The sequence below is a fragment of the Stenella coeruleoalba genome (assembly GCF_951394435.1).
Source record: "Stenella coeruleoalba genome assembly, chromosome: 21".
NCBI classification, from domain to species: Eukaryota; Metazoa; Chordata; class Mammalia; order Artiodactyla; family Delphinidae; genus Stenella; species Stenella coeruleoalba.
This window is the reverse complement of record NC_137167.1, coordinates 35,250,300-35,271,330: the sequence shown is the minus strand read 5'-3', so window position 1 is coordinate 35,271,330 and position 21,031 is coordinate 35,250,300. Positions and strand designations below refer to the sequence as shown.

At 38.7% G+C, this 21,031-nt stretch overlaps 1 long non-coding RNA gene across 2 annotated transcripts in view; it reads right to left on the bottom strand.

Annotated features, from left to right (window-relative positions):
• Positions 1 to 4,985: 4,985 nt before the first annotated feature.
• Positions 4,986 to 21,031, bottom strand: part of LOC307179844 — a 914,229-nt gene continuing 898,183 nt past the window's right edge. For both annotated transcript variants that reach the window (XR_013825561.1, XR_013825562.1), the window contains exon 6: positions 4,986 to 5,133. This is a non-coding gene — a long non-coding RNA (uncharacterized lncRNA). The remainder of the gene's footprint in view (positions 5,134 to 21,031) is intronic.

Sequence of the window (21,031 nt, the reverse complement as noted above, 5' to 3'; positions counted from 1 at the left end):
GGCTAGAAAATAAAACGTCTCAATAAATTGCAAAAAATAGAAATCTCACAAAATATGTCTCTAATGACAGGAATTAAATTAGAAATCCACAAGAATAAGCGACCTAGAAAATTTCTCATGTATTTGGAATTAAAACAACATACCTCTGAATTATGCAATGTAAAAGAATGAATCATAATTGGAAACTAGAAAATATTTTCAAGGAAATGACAATGAAAATACAAATTAAAATGTGTGAAATGCAGCTAAAGCAGTGATTCAAGGGAAACTTGTAGCATTAAAAACACTTGGAAGAGAAAAACATTTTAAAGCTAATAATCTATGTTACTGCCTTAAGTATCTGGAAAAAAAGGATCAAATTAAAACCAAAGTAAGAAGAAAAAATAGTAAAAATAAGAGCAAAAATGAAATTGACAACAGATACAGAAAACTAACAAATCAAAAGTTGGTACTTTGAAGAGACTAATAAAAGTAGTGGACCTCAGCAAAACTTATAAAAAAAATTGAAAACACAAGTTGCCAGTATAAGGAATGACAGAGGGGATTGACCATAGTTCATACAGAAACTTAAAGGATAACAAAGGAATATTATGAACATTTGTGGGAAAATGCTTGACAACTTAGATGAAATAAAAATGCTGAAAAACTCAATTCACCTAAATTAACATAAGAAAAAAAATGAAAAAATGTGAACAACTCTGTATCTCTTAAAGAATTGAATTTGTAGTTAAACATCTCCCAACCAAGAAGACTCCAAGCCCAGATGGAGCCTCTGGTGAATTCTCTCAAAATTTTATAGATACATAAATCTACATAGTTATTTAAGAAAAGAAAGGAGGAGGAAATAAATACTTTCCAGCTCATTTAAAGAGGCCAGCAATACCCTGATAATAAACAACTGACAAAAATATTTCAAGAAAAGAAAATCAGAGACCAATGTTCCTCCAGAATATAGACTTAAATAAGTTTTATTAAGAAAATATTATCAAGTCAAATCTAGGATTACATAAAGTGGCCATACATTACAACCAAATGGGGATTTATCCCAGGAATGAAAGATAGCACTTAAAAGGTCAATTTAATCCACCAAATTATCAGAAAAGGAAGTAAGACCATATAATCATTTCAATATGTGCAGGAAGAAAAGCTTTTGACAAAATTCAATACCTATTCATTATTAAAAAAAACTCAGAAAAACAAAAACAAACAAAAAAACACACCACTTAAACCAGGAATAAACAGAACTTCCTTAGTCTTTTTTTTTTTTTTTTTTTTTTTTTGCGGTACGCGGGGCTCTCACTGTTGTGGTCTCTCCCGTTGCGGAGCACAGGCTCTGGACGCACAGGCTCAGCGGCCATGGCTCACGGGCCCAGCCGCTCCGCGGCATATGGGATCTTCCCGGACCGGGGCACGAACCCGTGTCCCCTGCATTGGCAGGCGGACTCTCAACCACTGCACCACCAGGGAAGCCCAAAACTTCCTTAGTCTTAAAAGGCAATTACCAACAGCCTAAAGTTAACATCAGACTTAATGATAAAACATTGAATACTTTTCTTCTGGGATCAGAAAGAAAGCAAAATACCTGTTCCCACCACTTCTTTTCAACATTTGCCAGGTAGTCCAAGTTTGTACAATAGGAAAGAGAAAGACATAAAAGGAATAAAAATGGGAAAAGATGAAATGAAATTCTATATACATAGACAAAATGACCATCTACATAAAAATCCAAAGGTATCTATGGGAAAAACAACTACTAGAAGTAGTAAGTACACCTGAATGATTGCAGGATACGAGGTCAATATATTAAAAAATCCATGGTATTTCAACATATTGGCAGTGAACAATGAAATGGGAAATGGAAGATTTTAAATTCATTTTATAAGAGCATAAAAAGATAAAATATTTCAGAATAAGCTTAAAAGATGTGTGAAACCTCTACACTGAAAAGGGCAAAATATGAAAAAAGATGTAAATGAGAGGGTTTCCATGTTCATGGATTGGAAGGCTCAAAATTGTTAAAATAGTCATTTCCTGTCAAATTGAACTACAGACTCAATGCAATCTCAACCAAAATCCCAAAAGGATTTTTTTTTGGTAGAAATTGACTAGTGAATTCTAAAATATATATGGAAATGTAAAGGATCTAAACTGGCTAAAGCAATCATGAAAAAGAACACAATTGGAGGCTTACATTATCTGATTTCAAGACTACCATGTTCCAGAGAGAGTGGTATTGGTATAGGGATACTCCAATAGATGAATGAAATAGAATAAATAGTTCAGAAATAGACATATTATTTATGAGCAATTGATTTTCACTAATGTGCCAAAGCAAGTCAACTTGGAAAGAAATTATTTTTCAATAAGTTGTGGTAGAATAATTGCATAAAAATGTGATGAAAATGCATCTCAACCCTGACCTCAAACCATGTACAAAAATTAATTCAAGTTCATCACAGACCGAAATGTAAGAACCAAAACTATAAAAATTTTCAAACTTGTTATTGGCAAATATTTCTTAGAAAGGACACCAAAAACATTAACCATAAATGAAAAATCAACCAGTTAGAGTTCATCAAAATAAAAACACCAGTTTATCAGAAGACATAGTTAAGAAAATAAACAAGCCACAGACTAAATGAAAATATTCCTAATCCATAAAATCTGACAAAGGTCTTATATCCAAAATATATTTTAAAAGCTCCCACACATCAGGCCAACACACCTAAAGGGCAAATGACTTACACAGACACTTTCAAAAAATGGAGAAATGCGAATGGCTAATAAGCACATGAAAATATGCTCAAATCATTAATCATAAGGATAATGCCAATTAAAGCCACAGCAAGGTCACAAGTAAAGCTAAAACCCAGAAGACTAATAACAACAAATGCTGGTGAAGATTTGGGACAAATGGAACTCTCATACATTTCTGGTGGGAGTGTGAGGTGGGGTGAAGACTGAAGCAGTGGTGATTTGTTTCAAAGTTAATTACTGTTACACTCAAGAAGAGGATGTGACTCAGAAACATTATATTGAATGAAAGAAGCCAGAAGCAAAACAAAAAAAAACACACATTGCATTTAATGAGCTACACTTAAATGAAGTTCAAGGATAAGTAAGACTAATCACCATAATAGAAATAAGAACAGTGGTTGTCTATTGGGTGAGGCTGGAGGGGCTGGGTGATTAGGGATTGACACTCTTTATTATAGAAAAAAGGTCTTGTTTTTCACACTTACACATATTAATAACTGAATGGAATATACTCCAAGTAGCTATTCTGCAATTCCTAACATTTAAAGAAGTTGGAATGTTGTTGAATTGTATCTTTGAACACCAATTTTCACCTTCCAACTCACTAAATGCTTTAAAACATACATATTCTTTAAGAAAAATAGAATTCCACTGAGTAGTTTTAAAAATAACTTGATTAGGAAATATTACTTTAAGTGTTTTTCTTACATGCAAAATTCACACAATTAAGGATGGTTGAATGTAAGTTCAAGAACATGTTGGGGTGATGCAGCATAGAGAGGACTACAGGTCTCTAAACTGTAGTGTATCATAAACTTGAGGAGCAAAGTCAAAAAGTTTCTCTGGGTAACAGATGAATAACCAATAATTAACAAGATTATATAAACTATCACCCTGTGATTTGCAGACCATTAATCACACTAAATGGAAAGAGATGATTTGGATGACAGAAATTATTTTTAAGAAAGGCACCAGTTGCCATAAAATGAAAATTAATAAACTAGGATGAGAAGTCATAACATTTAATAATAGTATAAAAGGAATTGGGTAGCAACAATTATTTTGGAAATTGAGGATAGACAGAAACTCTAATATCTTTCTTTCCAGGATCCTGATCAATAAGATAGTATCTGAATCATTAAGTGAGCATATAAAGTGTCAGGGATTAATTGTTATTTCTTGGGAAGATGGCTAAAACTTAACAGAGATTCGGAGGTTCTTAGTAAGGCCTTCTCTAGAACAGATAACTAGAAAGGCAGTTATCCATCTTGAAATAAATAAATGTGATCCCATTTCTCATTTATTATGCTAAATACAATAAAGCCTTTAACAAACGTCTTATTAAGCCTTTAGCTGATCTAAGTGTACCTCTAGCTATTTTCTTGCTTCCTTTGAGAAACCATGCAAATTCTTCATCCTACGTTAATTACCTATTTAATCATTCAATGCTACAAGAAAATCTTCTGCTCTAATTATAAAAGACAGTTGCCGTAAACATTTGACATGATGAATACCTTTCCTGATCTTGGGCAGGCTATAATTTATTAGGCACAAATATGAGAAAAAAATCCAAGTTCAGTGCTTAATCAGCAGTGACCCCCCAATTAAAACAGGTGATACCTGCTGGGCTTAAAAATAAAAGCAATACGACTCCAATTAGCTGTCAAATCATCTGGTAAAACAGCTGTTACATAAATAGAACATCACTTGGTTTTCCTGCTCACTTTTTCAAGTTTGTCTTTATAGTTAAGTCATTTAAAAAGATAGTCCCTCCATTCACATACAATTTGAAAGTAGGGGAAACTAGTTGGCAGTGTTGGAGGTCATGACTGTAATTGACATTGATGGGGGTGGAAAAGGGTGGTGGAGAGGGGTGTGACTGGAGGGGTCACAACGATTGGGGCGTCTACAAGGGGGACTGGTAATACTCTTTCTTAACTGGGTCCCAGTTACATGGATGTGCTCACTCAATGAAAATTAATTGAGTACTGCGTACTTATAATTTGCACATTTTTTCTGAATGTTAAATTCAAAAAATGTACACAAAAATATAAATTCATTTCAGAAGTATATAGAATCATCTCAGCATGGTGTCAGAACTGAAAAGATTCATGCTAATGTCTATAAGAAGTAATCGTTTTTTTGAAAACTTTTCTCCATCCATTCCGTCTAATGTCCGAGAAAACATATCAGGATATGAAAAAAAAAAACTATGAAATAGGGCTTGAGACACAATGGAGGCATAAATATTAGCTTCCTGATTACAACCAGATTTAAAAACTCACATGCTACTTACCAAAAAAGCTGTCTTCTCCCTCAGTTCTGTGGCTTTATGCATTAGAGCTGTCAAGCAAAGGTACTGGTTGTGGTACAAGCCTGGAGAAACAGTACAAAATGGAAAAATTGCTTTACTATAAGGTATTCGTTTTACAACAACTGTATGTATTCACTACATTATAAAATGATAACATTCACTTAATCCTTTTATAACAAGCAATTGCTAAGTATCTTTGCATGTACCAGGTGATACAGGAGATTGGTAATGTGCGGTGCATAACATTTTCCTTAAGGAAATTAGGTAAATAAAACAGTACAATAAAGATCTCAAACTGGTGAGTACCACGAAAGAGATGTCGATCAAATGTTATGGGAATCAGGAGGCAGGCTGCTTCCAACAAGGAAACTGGGTAAAGCTTTAAGGATTAGGGCGGACTTTGGGTTAAGACTGCAGAGTATGATTTCTTAAAGATGGTGGGCGGGAGCTGGAACAGTGAAGAATGGTTGGGGACGGCGATCCAGGTAAGTGGGGCAAGTGACCAAGGTACAGACTCTGAGCATCATGGAAAAGGGGAAGGAGCGAGCCGAATGCATTTCAGTTTCACTGGAGAACATTTTCAGAGAATTTGCGGACTAGAAGTTGAGTCACTTGCGACATTCCCAGCACCATGCTAGACCCAGGGACTCAGCACTGAATGAGAAAGACAGGAGCTCAGCCAGCCCTCATGAACCTCCCAGTTTCTCAGGACAAACCAGTACAAAGGGTTATAATAATGTGCGATGAGGGGCAGAGGTTTCCTTGGGAATCCGTAGCAGAGGAGTCAGTTGGGTCCAACGGTCGAAGGCGAAAAAGTCTGAGTCTCCGCGACATGATCATTTGAAAGCAGTGAAGTCCGATGAGACTGCAAGGGAGAGAGTGTAGGGAATGAAGAGGGAGGGCTAGGGGCAGCCTCACACGTGTGGGAAAGGGAGAAGCAAGGGAGAAGCAGTCAGAGAGGAGGAAGGAGGCTCAGAAGAGTCTGGGGAAAGCCAAGTACGGAGCTGGCTGTGCTCAAGGGCGGAATGCTTTGAAATTCAGTCAGGGCTAGGAGAAAAGTGGGTATCTGTTTGTTGACTTGGTTAGGTGCAACGGTGATGACAAAAAAAATTTGTAAAATGGTGGGGCTGACCTCATATACACTCATATTCTGCCATTACACACGAACATCAGTGCTGAGTTTTACAGCCAGCATCTGTACTCGTGCCTGTGCAGACAGCTGATAAGTATTCCGCAAGGCACCCTGCATGAGGGTGAGTTGAAGCCCAATTTGGTTGACTCTGAGAAACATACTTGCTCTACCAGACCATGCTGCCGCTTTAGAGACAAGAATGCTAGTCTGCGGTTCTGCACACCCCTTTTTGGAACCGTGAGCACGACTCGGTTACCTCCGTCACTTTCCTTTCTCACTGAGATTCTTTTATTACTCCCAGCGAGTATCACTGCCTCTTTGTAATTAACGGCCACCATCAGATGGTCAGAGATGTCACTGGCCAACTATGATTGAAGATTTTACTGTGTGTAGTTGCTATAACCTTTGACAAATACCAATACATGTATTTTATTTTATTTTTTAATACATGTATTTTATTATTAATGATTGCATTAAAATTTTCAAATGTTATTTTTATTTAATCAAACACCATAATGAAGTATTATCAGTTAAGAGGCCTGCCAATATCAAGATAACAATAGCTTTTTAAATTTTTTTTTATTTTTTAACATCTTTATTGGAGTATAATTGCTTTACAATGGTGTGTTAGTTTCTGCTTTATAACAAAGCTAATCAGTTATACATATACATATGTCCCCATATGTCTTCCCTCTTGCATCTCCCTCCCTCCCACCCTGTCTATCCCACCCCTCCAGGTGGTCACAAAGCACTGAGCTGATCTCCCTGTGCTATGCGGCTGCTTCTCACTAGCTATCTATTTTACATTTGGTAGTGTATATATGTCCCTGCCACTCTCTCACTTCGTCCCAGCTTACCCTTCCCCCTCCCCGTGTCCTCAAGTCCATTCTCTAGTAGGTCTGCATCTTTATTCCAGTCTTGCCCCTAAGTTCTTCTGACCATTTTCTTCTTTTTTTTTTTTTTAGATTTCATATATATGTGTTAGCATACAGTATTTGTTTTCCTCTTTCTGACTTACTTCAGTCTGTATGACAGTCTCTAGGTCCATCTACCTCACTACAAATAACTCAGTTTCACCCCTTTTTATGGCTGAGTAATATTCCATTGTATATATGTGCCACATCTTTATCCATTCATCTGTCGATGGACACTTAGGTTACTTCCATGTCCTGGCTATTGTAAATAGAGCTGCAATGAACATTATGGTACATGACTCTTTTTGAATTATGGTTTTCTCAGGGCATATGCCCAGTAGTGGGATTGCTGGGTCATATGGTAGTTCTATTTTTAGTTTTTTAAGGAACCGCCATACTGTTCTCCATAGTGGCTGTATCAATTTACATTCCCACCAACAGCACAAGAGGGTCCCCTTTTCTCCACACCCTCTCCAGCATTTATTGTTTGTAGATTTTTTGATGATGGGCATTCTGACTTGTGTGAGATGATATCGCATTGTAGTTTTGATTTGCATTTCTCTAATGATTAATGATGAGCATCCTTTCATGTGTTTGTTGGCCATCTGTGTATCTTCCTTGGAGAAATGTCTATTTAGGTCTTCTGCCCATTCTTGGATTGGGTTGCTTGTTTTTTTGATATTGAGCTGTATGCGTTCGCTTGTATGTTTTGGAGATTAATCCTTTGTCAGTTGCTTCATTTGCAAATATTTTCTCCCTCATTGAGAGGACCTCATTGAGGACGATGTTGGCCGTGAGTTTGTCATATATGGCCTTTATTATGTTGAGGAAAATTCCCTCTATGCCTACTATCTGCAGGGTTTTTATCATAAATGGGTGCTGAATTTTGTCAAAAGCTTTCTCTGCATCTATTGAGATGATCATATGGTTTTTATCCTTCAATTTGTTAATATGGTGTATCACATTGACTGATTGGCGTGTACTGAAGAATCCTTGCATTCCCGGGGTAAACCCCACTTGATCATGGTGTATGATCCTTTTAATGTGCTGCTGGATTCTGTTTGCTAGTATTTTGTTGAGGATTTTTGCATCTGTGTTCATCAGTGATATTGGTTTGTAGTTTGCTTTCCTTGTGACATCTTTTTCTGGTTTTGCTATCAGGGTGATGGTGGCCTCGTAGAATGAGTTGGGGAGTGTTCCTCCCTCTGCTATATTTCGCAAGAGTTTGAGCAGGATAGGTGTTAGCTCTTCTCTAAATGTTTGATAGAATTCGCCTGTGAAGCCATCTGGTCCTGGGCTTTTGTTTGTTGGAAGATTTTTAATCACAGTTTCAATTTCAGTGCTTGTGATTGGTCTGTTCGTATTTTCTATTTCTTTCTGGTTCAGTCTCAGAAGGTTGTGCATTTCTAAGAATTTGTCCATTTCTTCCAGGTTGCCCATTTTATTCGCATAGAGTTGCTTGTAGTAATCTCTCATGGTCCTTTGTATTTCTGCAGTGTCAGTTGTTACTTCTCCTTTTCCATTTCTACTTCTATTGATTTGAGTCCTCTCTCCTTTTATCTTGGTGAGTCTGGCTAATGGTTTATCATTTTTGTTTATCTTCTCAAAGAACCACGTTTTAGTTTTATTGGTCTGTGCTATTGTTTCCTTCTTTTTCATTTTTTTAAATTTGATCTTTATGATTTCTTCCCTTCTGCTAACTTTGGGTTTTGTTGTTCTCCTTTCTCTAATTGCTTTACGTGTAAGGTTAGGTTGGTTATTTGAGATGTTTCTTGTTTCTTAAGGTAGGCTTGTATAGCTATAAACTTCCCTCTTAGAAGCACTTTTGCTTCATCCCATAGGTTTTGGGTGGTTGTGTTTTCATTGTCATTTGTTTCTAGGTATTTTTTGATTCCCTCTTTAATTTCTTCAGTGATCTCTTGGTTATTAAGTAGTGTGTTGTTTACCTCCATGTGTTTGTATTTCTTACAGATTGTTTCGTGTAACTGATACCTAGTCTCATAGCATTGTGGCCGGAAAAGATACTTGATACGATTTCAATTTTCTTAACTTTACCAAGGCTTGATTTGTGACCCAAGATATGATCTATCCTGGAGAATGTTCCATGAGCACTTGAGAAGAATGTGTATTCTGTTGTGTTTGGAGGGAATATCCTATAAATATCAATTAAGTCCATCTTGTTTAATGTATCATCTAAAGCTTGTGTTTCCTTATTTATTTTCATTTTGGATGACCTGTCCATTGGTGAAAGTGGGGTGTTAAAGTCCCCTACTATGATTGTGTTACTGTCGATTTCCCCTTTTATGGCTGTTAGTATTTGCCTTCTGTATTGAGGTGTTCCTATGTTGGGTGCATAAATATTTAAAACTGTTATATCTTCTTCTTGGATTCATCCCTTGATCATTATGTAGTGTCCTTCTTTGTCTCTTGTAATAGTCTTTATTTTAAAGTCTACTTTGTCTGATATGAGAATTGCTACTCCAGCTTTCTTTTGATTTCCATTTGCATGGAATATCTTTTTCCATCCCCTCACTTTCAATCTGTATGTGTCCCTAGGCCTGGAGTGGGTCTCTTGTAGACAGCATATATACAGGTCTTGTTTTTGTATCCATTCAGCCAGTCTATGTCTTTTGGTTGGAGCATTTAATCCATTTACATTTAAGGTAATTATCAATATGTATGTTCTTATTACCATTTTCTTAATTGTTTTGGGTTTATTATTGTAGGTCTTTTCCTTCTCTTGTGTTTCCTGCCTAGATAAGTTCCTTTAGCATTTGTTGTAAAGCTGGTTTGGTGGTGCTGAATTCTCTTAGCTTTTGCTTGTCTCTAAAGGTTTTAATTTCTCCGTCAAATCTGAATGAGATCCTTGCTGGGTAAAGTAATCTTGGTTGTAGGTTTTTCTCTTTCATCACTTGAAATATGTCCTGCCACTCCCTTCTGGCTTGCAGAGTTTCTGCTGAAAGATCAGCTGTTAATCTTATGGGGATTCCCTTCTGTGTTACTTGTTTTTCCCTTGCTGCTTTTAATATTTGTTCTTTGTATTTAATTTTTAATAGTTTGATTAATATGTGTCTTGGCGTGTTTCCCCTTGGACTTACCCTGTATAGGACTCTCTGCGCTTCCTGGACTTGATTGACTATTTCCTTTCCCATTATAGGGAAGTTTTCAACGATAATCTCTTCAAATATTTTCTCAGTCCCTTTTTTTTTTTCTCTTCTTCTTCTGGGACACCTATAATTCAAATGTTGGTGCGTTTAATGTTGTCCCAGAGGTCTCTGAGACTGTCCTCAGTTCTTTTCATTCTTTTTTCTTTATTCTGCTCTGCAGTAGTTATTTCCACTATTTTATCTTCCAGGTCACTTACCCGTTCTTCTGCCTCAGTTATTCTGCTATTGATCCCATCTAGAGAATTTTTAATTTTATTAATTGTGTTGTTCATCTCTGTTTGTTTGCTGTTTAGTTCTGCCAGGTCCTTGTTAAACGTTTCTTGTATTTTCTCCATTCTATTTCCAAGATTTTGGATCATCTTTACTATCATTATTCTGAATTCTTTTTCAGGCAGACTGCCTATTTCCTCTTCATGTTTGGTCTGGTGGGATTTTACCTTGCTCCTTCATCTGCTGTGTGTTTTTCTGTCTTCTCATTTTGCTTATCTTACTGTGTTTCGGGTCTCCTTTCTGCAGGCTGCAGGTTCATAGTTCCCGTTGTTTTTGGTGTCTGTCCACAGTGGCTAAGGTTGGTTCAGTGGGTTGCATAGGCTTCCTGGTGGAGGGGACTGGTGCCTGTGTTCTGGTGGATGAGGCTGGATATTCTCTTTCTGGTGGGCAGGACTACAACCCATGGTGTGTTTTGGGGTGTCTGTGACCTTATTATGATTTTAGGCAGCCTCTCTGCTAATGGGTTGGGTTTTGTCCCTGTCTTGCTCGTGCTTTGGCGTACCAGGGTGTCCAGCGGTGTACCTTGCTGGTTGTTCAGTGGAGCTGGGTATTAGTGTTGAGACAGAGATCTCTGGGAGAGCTCTTGCCGATTGATATTACGTGGGGCTGGGAGGTCTCTGATGGACCAATGTCCTGAACTTGGCTTTCCCACCTGAGAGGCTCAGGCCTGACACCCGGCCGGAGTACCACGACCCTGTCAGCCACACGGCTCAGAAGAAAAGGGAGAAAACAAAGAAAGAAAGAAGAAAACATAAATAAAATAGAATAAAGCAAAGTTATTAAAATAAAAAAATTAAAAATTATTTAACGGCTTCCCTGGTGGCGCAGTGGTTGAGAGTCTGCCTGCCGATGCAGGGGACATGGGTTCGTGCCCCGGTCCGGGAAGATCCCACATGCTGCAGAGCGGCTGGGCCCGTGAGCCATGGCCGCTGAGCCTGCGCGTCCAGAGCCTGTGCTCCGCAATGGGAGAGGCCACAACAGTGAGAGGCCCGCATACCGCAAAAAAAAAAAATTTAAAAAAAGAGTAATTAAAAAAAAAAAGACGGGAGCAACCAAACTAATTAACAAATCCACCAATGATAACAAGCGCTAAAAACTAAACTAAGATAAACATATAAATCAGAAACTAGTCAGTTTGCATATAGCAAACCCCAAGTCTACAGTTGCTCCCAATGTCCACCTCCTGAATTCGGGATGATTCGTTGTCTATTCATGAATTCCACAGATGCAGGGACATCAGGTTGATTGTGGAGCTTTAATCCGCTGCTCCTGAGGCTGCTGGGAGAGATTTCCCTTTCTCTTGTTTGTTCGCACAGCTCCCGGGGCTCAGCTTTGGATTCAGCCCCGCCTCTGCATGTAGGTCGCTGTAGGGCGTTTGTTGTTTGCTCAGACAGGGCGGGGTTAAAGGAGCCGCTGATTTTGGGTGCTCTGGCTCACTCAGGCCGGGGGGAGGGAGGGGTACAGAGGGCGGGGCGGGCCTGAGGCGGCAGAGGCCGGCGTGACGTTGCACCAGCCTGAGGCCCGCCGTGCGTTCTCCCGGGGAAGTTGTCCCTGGATCCTGGGGCCCTGGCAGTGGTGGGCTGCACAGGCTCCCCGGAAGGGGGGTAGGACAGTGACCTGTGCTCGCACACAGGCCCCTTGGTGGCGGCAGCAGCAGCCTTAGCGTCTCCCGCCCATCTCTGGGGTCCGCGCTGTTAGCCGCGGCTGGCGCCCGTCTCTGGAGCTCCTTTAAGCAGCGCTCTGAACCCCCTCTCCTCGCGCACCAGGAAACAAAGAGGGAAGAAAAAGTCTCTTGCCTCTTCGGCAGCTCCAGACTTTTCCCCGGACTCCCTCCCGGAGAGCCGTGGTGCACTAACCCTCTGCAGGCTGTGTTCCCGCCGCCAACCCCAGTCCTCTCCCTGCGCTCCGACCGAAGCCCGAGCCTCAGCTCCCAGCCCCGCCCGCCCCGGTGGGCCAGCAGACAAGCCTCTCGGCTGGTGAGTGCCGGTCGGCACTGATCCTCTGTGCGGGAATCTCCCCGCTTTGCCCTCCGCACCCCTGTTGCTGCGCTCTCCTCCGCGGCTCCGAAGCTTCCCCCTCCGCTACCCGCAGTCTCCACCCGCGAAGGGGATCCTAGTGTGTGGGAACATTTCCTCCTTCACGGCTCCCTCCCACTGGTGCAGGTCCTGTCCCTATCCTTTTGTCTCTGTTTATTCTTTTTTCTTTTGCCCTACCCAGGTACGTGGGGAGTTTCTTGTGCTTTGGGAGGTCGGAGGTCTTCTGCCAGCATTCGGTAGGTGTTCTGTAGGAGTTGTTCCACGTGTAGATGTATTTCTGGTGTATCTGTGGGGAGGAAGGTGATCTCCGCGTCTTACTCTTCCGCCATCTTGAAGGTCTCTCCTCCACAATATCTTTTGATTGTAATTGCTTAGCCCTGATGTAGTGATAATAGCCATTGTTCATTGCTTATAATTATATACCTTTAGAGAATATACTAGTTAATTACTTAAAAATTCACAGCAGTTAATGTCACTGGTGAACTATGGTTCTCTTTTCTGAAATGCAGCCTTTCTATCTGAGGTATCTTGAATATTATGCAATGATTCAGGACTCAACCTTCCTGGATGTCACAGGTTAGAGTAAGTCATTAAAAAATAATCTTTCCTAAAGTTATCAATTGTAAATGCATGGTTTCAGTGACTTCTCATTCTTTAAAAATTGTAGGATTTTATTATGTGTAATGCTATGCCAACAAAACAACCGAAGTCAGCGTCTATACGAGACAAATAACTCAAGAGTAGAGAAGTTGGTTTGACTCTTTGGTCCATCCTGACTATGAATTAGACTGACACACAGTTAATCACCACATAGCTAATCACGGCATGTTAGAAACTTCTAGATTGACTGTGACTTGGGAGATTCAGCTATAGTTTTTCGTTAACAGCCTCAACTTCTTGAAAATTACAGAAGACACAAATAGCATGTTAATTTATGGAGAGTAATTACTTAAGGGTGCTACTGAGTTTAGCCATGCAATCAACATTATGGTTTCCAAGTGAATTAAAATAATCATTTACTCTTAACTTCACTCTTGGAAAAACTATTTTCGGCTTTCGGTAATTTGATACTTCTTGAAAATATTTAGAAAATAACTAAGATTTAGAGATTTAAAGCAAATGGATACAGCATATAACAGAGCAACTCATATTCTGTTCAGATTTAGAAACAGTGGTAACTGATCATCTAAAATGGCCTTACACTGATGAATTTCTATGTTAATAGATATATATTTCTCTACAATTCTGAGGTTTCTCCAATCAAGTCTCCTTAGATATATATTTGGGAAGATTCTGATAAGAATCATAATACAAATGGAAGAAGAGTGAAGTGACCAGATTTCTAAAGCTCAACAAACCTAGGGACATGTATCCTATCTGAAGATCAGAGGAAAAAAGTGTATGATGGAAATAGAGGAGAAAAAAAGGGTTATTTCTGTCAGTGCTAAAAAGCTTAGAGAGTCGCTGATTAAGGTCACTGCCAATTTTATCAATGAAGAAAGTGCTTTAGCAAGGCATACCATCCTCTGTGTAGGCATGTGGATGACCGTACTGTCAGGGTGTACACGATCAAACACAGAGAGCATTCAGGGTCAACCGGACTAGAATTTTTATCAGAAAACCCGAAGTGTCTAAAACCCACACTGAAAAGTGCATTTTAAGTCTTCCTGCCCACTTGTCTTCTTCAGGACCACAATCATCATCAAAGATAACCACAAAAGAGAAGAAGGAAGGAAAGAAAACATAACCAGTAACCACTTCCCATCTGTCCTTGGCTTCCCTGGAAAGACCATCTAAATGGTTCAGGGCAAATCTTTCCTTGAAAGATTTATCAACAAAATAACAATTAACTACCTACAACAGCTAGTAAGATCTAAATCCCATGCTCCAAGCAGATACCCAAACAATAGGTCGTCAGTCAATGGCCAGGTCAGTCCATCTCATTGCTCAGGTGAAGTTGATACAAGCATTTTCTTATCCATAAGCTCTACCAAAGGGTGAAAGATGTGTGTCAACAGACTCTTAGTTGAATAATGAAATTGAAAATTACAATAGGACAAAAAAATAGTGATTTCGCATTAGAACACACTTTACTTTGTACAGATGGTGTGACATGTTCAGACAAGATGTCATCAGAGCCCAAGCTGAGTCATAGAATTGACTGCAGAGCAAGTGGGGAAAAATAAATGGAAGATGTCGCCCACTAATGTGACATTGATAATTCAAAGTCTTGGGGTAAAGGAGGCTGTCCTCTGGAAAACACTGACTTAAGTGGGTAAGAGCCATTTAATCACAGAAAGCTCCACTTGAGGGATCTCTGAACATTGAGGATTCCCCATCCGGAATATTAGGACTCTAGGATATCAATTTTCAAACCTGTAAGGGCAGCTTACCCACCACCTCGAACCCTGCAGGATATGTCCTCATCCTACCTGATCGCCCTCCAGCCCCCAGTTTTATTTGACTCGATCCATATCTTGGCTGATTTGACCACTGACTACATGGCTTTTAACTAGTTCCCTGCTCCGGTTTGTGACTTAATAAGGGCCTGATTATAAGATATTTTTCTGTGAGGTCAGACAGATCTCTGTAACTTACTGAGATACAACTGTTGCTCTCACTTTTTTTTTTTTTTTTTTTTTTTGGTAGCCTGGTGTTTTCAACGTTATAGTCATTAGCATCCAAAAGAACAAGGGTGAAAAAGGAAAATGTAATTTCTATCTGGGAGCGGCCTCAGACCATATAAGCTCATTAGCAGTGCGATGTGCTGGGCCCTACAGCTCAAAGCATGCCGTATGGACTTCTGTGGAGCGTCAAAGTTCAGCCTGATGGACAGAAAACTCATCTTCGGCTCTTACAGTTGAATAATATGCAATTTCTAGAGGTTAATGGACACGCACTAGTATTTGCTGAGTTGCTAGAAGGTGCTATTCATAAGCTAATATTAGCATGTCACCAGAATTAACTGAGGACTCTGAATCGGTATTCCACAAGGACACGTGACCGCCACTCAGTGCTGGGGAGCTTTGCAGGACTCCTGCTATTCAGATTCACATGAAAATTGTTAGAATTCCTGAAATCAGGGGAAGGACACATGGCTATTACTGCTGTTTTGAATTGAACTTGGTTGCAGACAAATGTATATGAGTGAATGCATTTGTAACATTACTAGTAGATTTTATAATTATTCACCATTTTGTTTTGTTGTGTAATTGTTGTGTTGGTAACACTTTGTTATTTTGTTCTTCCCCAAACTTTTTTTTTGTTTTAAGTCATGGGGTCTTTTTCATCTGGAACGTAGAAATAGATTGGGATATATAAATCCTTAAGTGCACCACAATCAAATGGTTTGAGAACCACTGCCATTAAAGAATGGAAGTCAGGAAAGAAAAAGCTTCATGAGTAGGGACCTAAAATAACAATTCTCATCTGTGGCCAGGTACTTAGATGCAGGAGAAAGGCTCTGGGGGCGGGGGGAGGGGGTGCTGGGTACCCAGGGAACAATGTCAAAGGCAGGCAGTCACTTGACAGTCTTTCTCAGGGTCAGCCTTGTTTGTGTATCACAGAGAATCCAAATTTGTTTCAATTTTGCCTTCTTATCCAGGTATCATGAGAACCATTTGCTTTTTTGCCCATAATTTGTTTTTGCCTAACATTACTAGAAATTCATTTTCTACTCAGAATGTAAATTATGTTTCCTATTTGTCCTCAAACCAATGTAGCATTTCTTTTTGCTTTTTATGCATGATATTTACTGTGTCTTTGACGTTTTTGTTTAGTAGTCAGTATTAATAAATCTTCATAAAGTAAGTCATTCTGATTTTGTTTAAAATGCATTGCTTAGAGTTCTCTGAAGAAGTATAAGTGTTCAGCTAAAAAGAACCAAAGAAAGTGACAAACACTGCCAGAGAAGCACCCTAATTCATCTTTGCATGATATTTACTGTGTCTTTGACACTAATTCATCTTTGCATTGGTGAAATGAACATATTTAGCTGAACTGTTCATTCTTTTTCTGACCTCTGTTCTCTCCAGGTTCAGGTTCCTAAACCATGAAACTAGGCTTAAAGTAGTATTTTTTTAAAACAGTCATCTAGGTGAGAATATATACAAATCAGCCCAGAGATACAGTTGGACAATTTTTCTATAAAAATTTCAGAAACTTACTAACATTTTTCATATTTCTGAAACACATTATTTACATGAACATTCTTCCTAATGTCTAAGCTTAATTTCTTCTGTTTGTACCTGGACTTATTCCCACTGATAAGTTCAGTGGGAACTGAGACAGTCTTTACTTCTTATGGGATATACTATTTTACAAACAAAATAAATCTATCTGATATTTCATATGTTTTACTCCTCTGTACATGGAGATCTATTGCTCCAAACTAGATACGGTTGTTCACTCATCAAAATCATCAAGTAACAATAATAAAAGAAACATGGTACAGTTTTATAGATAATATAATGAAGCAAAATTTAGTAAAAACACAACTTTTTAATTCCATTTTAATTGAGAAAACATATAAAAAGCTAGCTATCCACTATAGTGCCTGGAACATTATAAGGCCTGAAAAAGTTTCATTTTGCCATCTTTTTGACTGAGACAAATACATATATATATATATGTAAAAATTATGTATATATATATTATATGTATACATATTATATATGTGTATATATATATTTTATATATATAATTTTTTCTTGCAGGAAGGCATTTCTGTTTATAAAGTTTAAAAAAGTTTGGATTGGGATGAGAAAAAGAAAACAGTGACATTGGTAAAAAGAGATGGAAAAGGGAAATTGAAAATATTTTTTAGTGCATCATCTGATAAATTGAAATGATTTACTGTCAGTTTAAATGTTTTACTGGACTTCATAAGAAATACAGTGGTGTGTGGCAAAATGGTATTAGCTTGTGGTCTTCCATGGTCTTAAGCTCTTTTACATGTAGTTATTTATACAAGTGTGCGTGTGTGCGTGTGTGTGTGCATTGCGTGTGCGCGTGTGCATGAGTCTGTGCACGCGTGTGAGTGTGTCTCTGTGTGCGTGCATGTGTGTGTGTGTAAGGGAGTTTGTGCAACTGAAAGCCTTGCCTTGCTCCTTTTAAAGCTGAATTGAATATCTACTTTCTCTCTAAGGAACTCTCTTGAAGGACTCTACTTTTAAACACCTTATCAAATCATGTCATTTTTTATGAAAAATGTCTTAAACGTTAACACAACATGTAATAGTTTTCACCCCAAACAGAGATAAATCAATATTGAAGAAGGGAGCAGGGATCAGAGGAGGGGGTCACAAATTCAATTTGTGGGCACATGTTTCCTAGACAGTCAAAGCCAAGTATATAGAAACCACATTGGCAAAATTGTACAAATCAGTCTTCTAGCTGACAATGAAATTCCTCTCTACTAATCAGATGTTACCAGACCAATTCACAGAAAGGCTAATTTCTCAATAAAGTCATTGCTTTATTTAACTAATAGGGGCAGGCAGGTGAAAAGAAAAAGAGAGGAGAAACAGAAGTAAAAGAAAAGAAGATGATTCATGGTACAGATGTTCTTCCATTACCCTGTCACTAAGCTAACCAAATAAAACTGTGATGTTAAATGCTATCAATAAATTTAGTCACGTAGGCATATTATAAAGTAAAGACATTTTGACAAGTCATAGACTTAGGAAGTATGAGGGGTATGGAAAATAAAGATAGAAAAACCTGGATAAATAAGTAGTGACTAAAGCACTCAGCAAATTCCAGCTCCGCTTGGAATATTGTCCACATGATGAATATTTCAGGTGCATCTTGAGGTCCTTATATTTTTCAAAGACAAGTAGGCAAGATGCATTTTACATCTGTTAAGACTTCTGACTGGCATCTGTGTTGAAAGACTGCCTCAGGATTGAAAGGCAGAATTCTCCTCAAGAGCCACAGCTATGAAATATTTATTCCACCTTCCTTCATAGAGAAGAATGAGTTGACTCTGTGATACAGATCTCTACTAATAATGCCAACAAAATTACACATCTTCTGTTAAATGATTATTCTTAGAAGGTGACCCAGGCCTTGTTTGTTGTAGTTGATCAGAGTAGAATAATGCAAGCGTTGTTTTACAGTATTCTTGGGAAACATAATAATGTATTTTCAAGCATTAGAGCACAGGAGACCTAACGTCTGCTAAAATTTTTTAAGAAAGACCATGCTGGATGAATATTTTTCTGGGATTGTTGTTTCTTTCGTTTTAATTTCAAAATTACATTTTTGTCAATATTAACCTCTGTTTGTGAGAATCTTTTCTATATAAAAATGCTGTAGTTATACCTTTGAGTATACTTTTTATTAAGTAAGGCAAAGACTCGTGTCTCCAAATATTGCTTAAATCTCCAAAGCCAGCTGAATAAACAAACATTATTCGATCTGTAGCCCAAAAGTCTGCAAATGACTCCACAGGATGTAAACAAAAAAAATTATGATGCCTTCTAAGCGTTTCTTGGAGCCAATGATCAGCAGTTTTGTTTAAGTTCTGGGACCCCTGAGCCTCCATAAAAATAACTTTGAAATATTATATTATGTGTGAAAATTTTACACACATGCACATTGATAATCAGCACGCAGGCCCTCTGCCCTTCCCCACCTGATAACCACAGTGCCTGCTTAGACAGGGAAAAAATAAAAGATTCAGAACTCCAACGCACATAATCTTAGCGCCGTTCAGAACCACGTGCATTCCTGAAATCCTCTATTACTGCAAATCTCTTGGTTGTATTTTCTATGGAATTGTCTGTTTCTCATTATCAAAGTCTGAAGAAATTTGATACAGTCATGTAACACTTGGTGAAGGAGTGTTAGAAAAACGCATTCCAAAGTGTTCAGCTTATCTTTTCTTTCCAAAGCAGTAACTACTGCCTGACTTTCCTCCTCCAGAGAAGCCATTTGGGAGGGTGAAGAAAAAAAATAATCAAACCAAAGTAAATTTAACAATGGCTCCGTGTCTGAATCAATCACAGATATCAGCTTTTAAACACGAATTGTAGTTAACAGGAGCTAGGGCAACGTTAACATGGAGAATTCTTACTCTGTAAAGTCACTCTTTGCTTGTAGAATGGGTACCATGCCATCCTTCGAACCAAGTTTGCTAGGGGCAAAACTGCAGGTCAGATTGCTAGTGGCCTCAGTAACCCAGGATATGAACACCTAGAGATGGTCTATGGTACATTTTATTGTTCAGCATGGCCAGAGCTCAGGGACGACGTGTCATCCTTCCTCAAGAGTGAAGATGTTCGAGAAAAGAAAATCTGGGGGGAAAATTATAAATATGAACCTTGAAGAAAGCACGCCTTCTTCCAACAGGTGTTTCTGTCTGCTCCCGTTAAGTCCGTTGGGCTATTCAGATAGTACACAAATAGTGTTCAGACAACTCTCCATGCACACCTGATCAATTCAGACAGAATGCTGTTTTGGCAATTCGAGCTTTTAAAAAGCATTATAGTTAAAATACATGGCACAGGCATGCTGGGATAATTGGTTGTAAAAGTACATCGGTACCACTGAGTAGTCTTAAAATAGCAGGAAATGCAACTGAATACTGGAAAGGAAGTCACTATTTCACTTTTCCAAATAAAACATATTGCACCTCTGAGTTCACAATGGGATATTTGCTGAGAGTCTGTAATTAACTCACAATGATGAGAACCGCAGTAATAAACATTCCTTAGCAAAACATTCACTTGTTTTCATTATTTCCTACTCTTTTGCTATTTCCCTGTCAGGTTTTAACTTAGCTTGTCACTATTAATCAAGAGGAGAATGGAGAAAAGGGCAAATACGTTTTCAAGAAGGGGAATACTCATTTTAATGATATAGAAAGAACACTCCTGGATGCAGACTAGCACATCATCAGCGACTTCATACGTCTAAGCACAAATGAGGGGGATTTATGACATATCAGTAAAGTTATTTTACTTTGAAAACCCGGAACCAAGGAAAACAAAACGCCGCTCAATAGCAGATCACCTGTAGCCGCTGCTTGTGGATTCACCGCCCCGCCCACAGCTGTCAGATTCATCTTCCCAAATACCTTTCCATCATGTCATTCCTTCGCTCAAAATCCTTCAATAGCTGCAATACCAACAGAACAGAGTCCACATTCCTCGGCCAGGCATTAAGCCCCCTCTACAATCTGGCTGCAATTTTCTTTTCTTGCTTCATTTCCCACTCTTCCCTTACAACGTAATGGCCCACGTGAATTCTCTGCCCCGGTCTACACAGCGCCTTTGAAAAGACTATCTGCCTTCTTCTTTTCCTGTTATTTTCTCAAGCTGTTCACTGCCTGGGGTTTTCCCTTCCTTCATGCCTTGGCTCTACTCAGACGCATCCTGCAGCGCTGCTTTGGATCATAGCATACACGGTCAGGTAAGGCTACCTGTTCCGCAAACGCA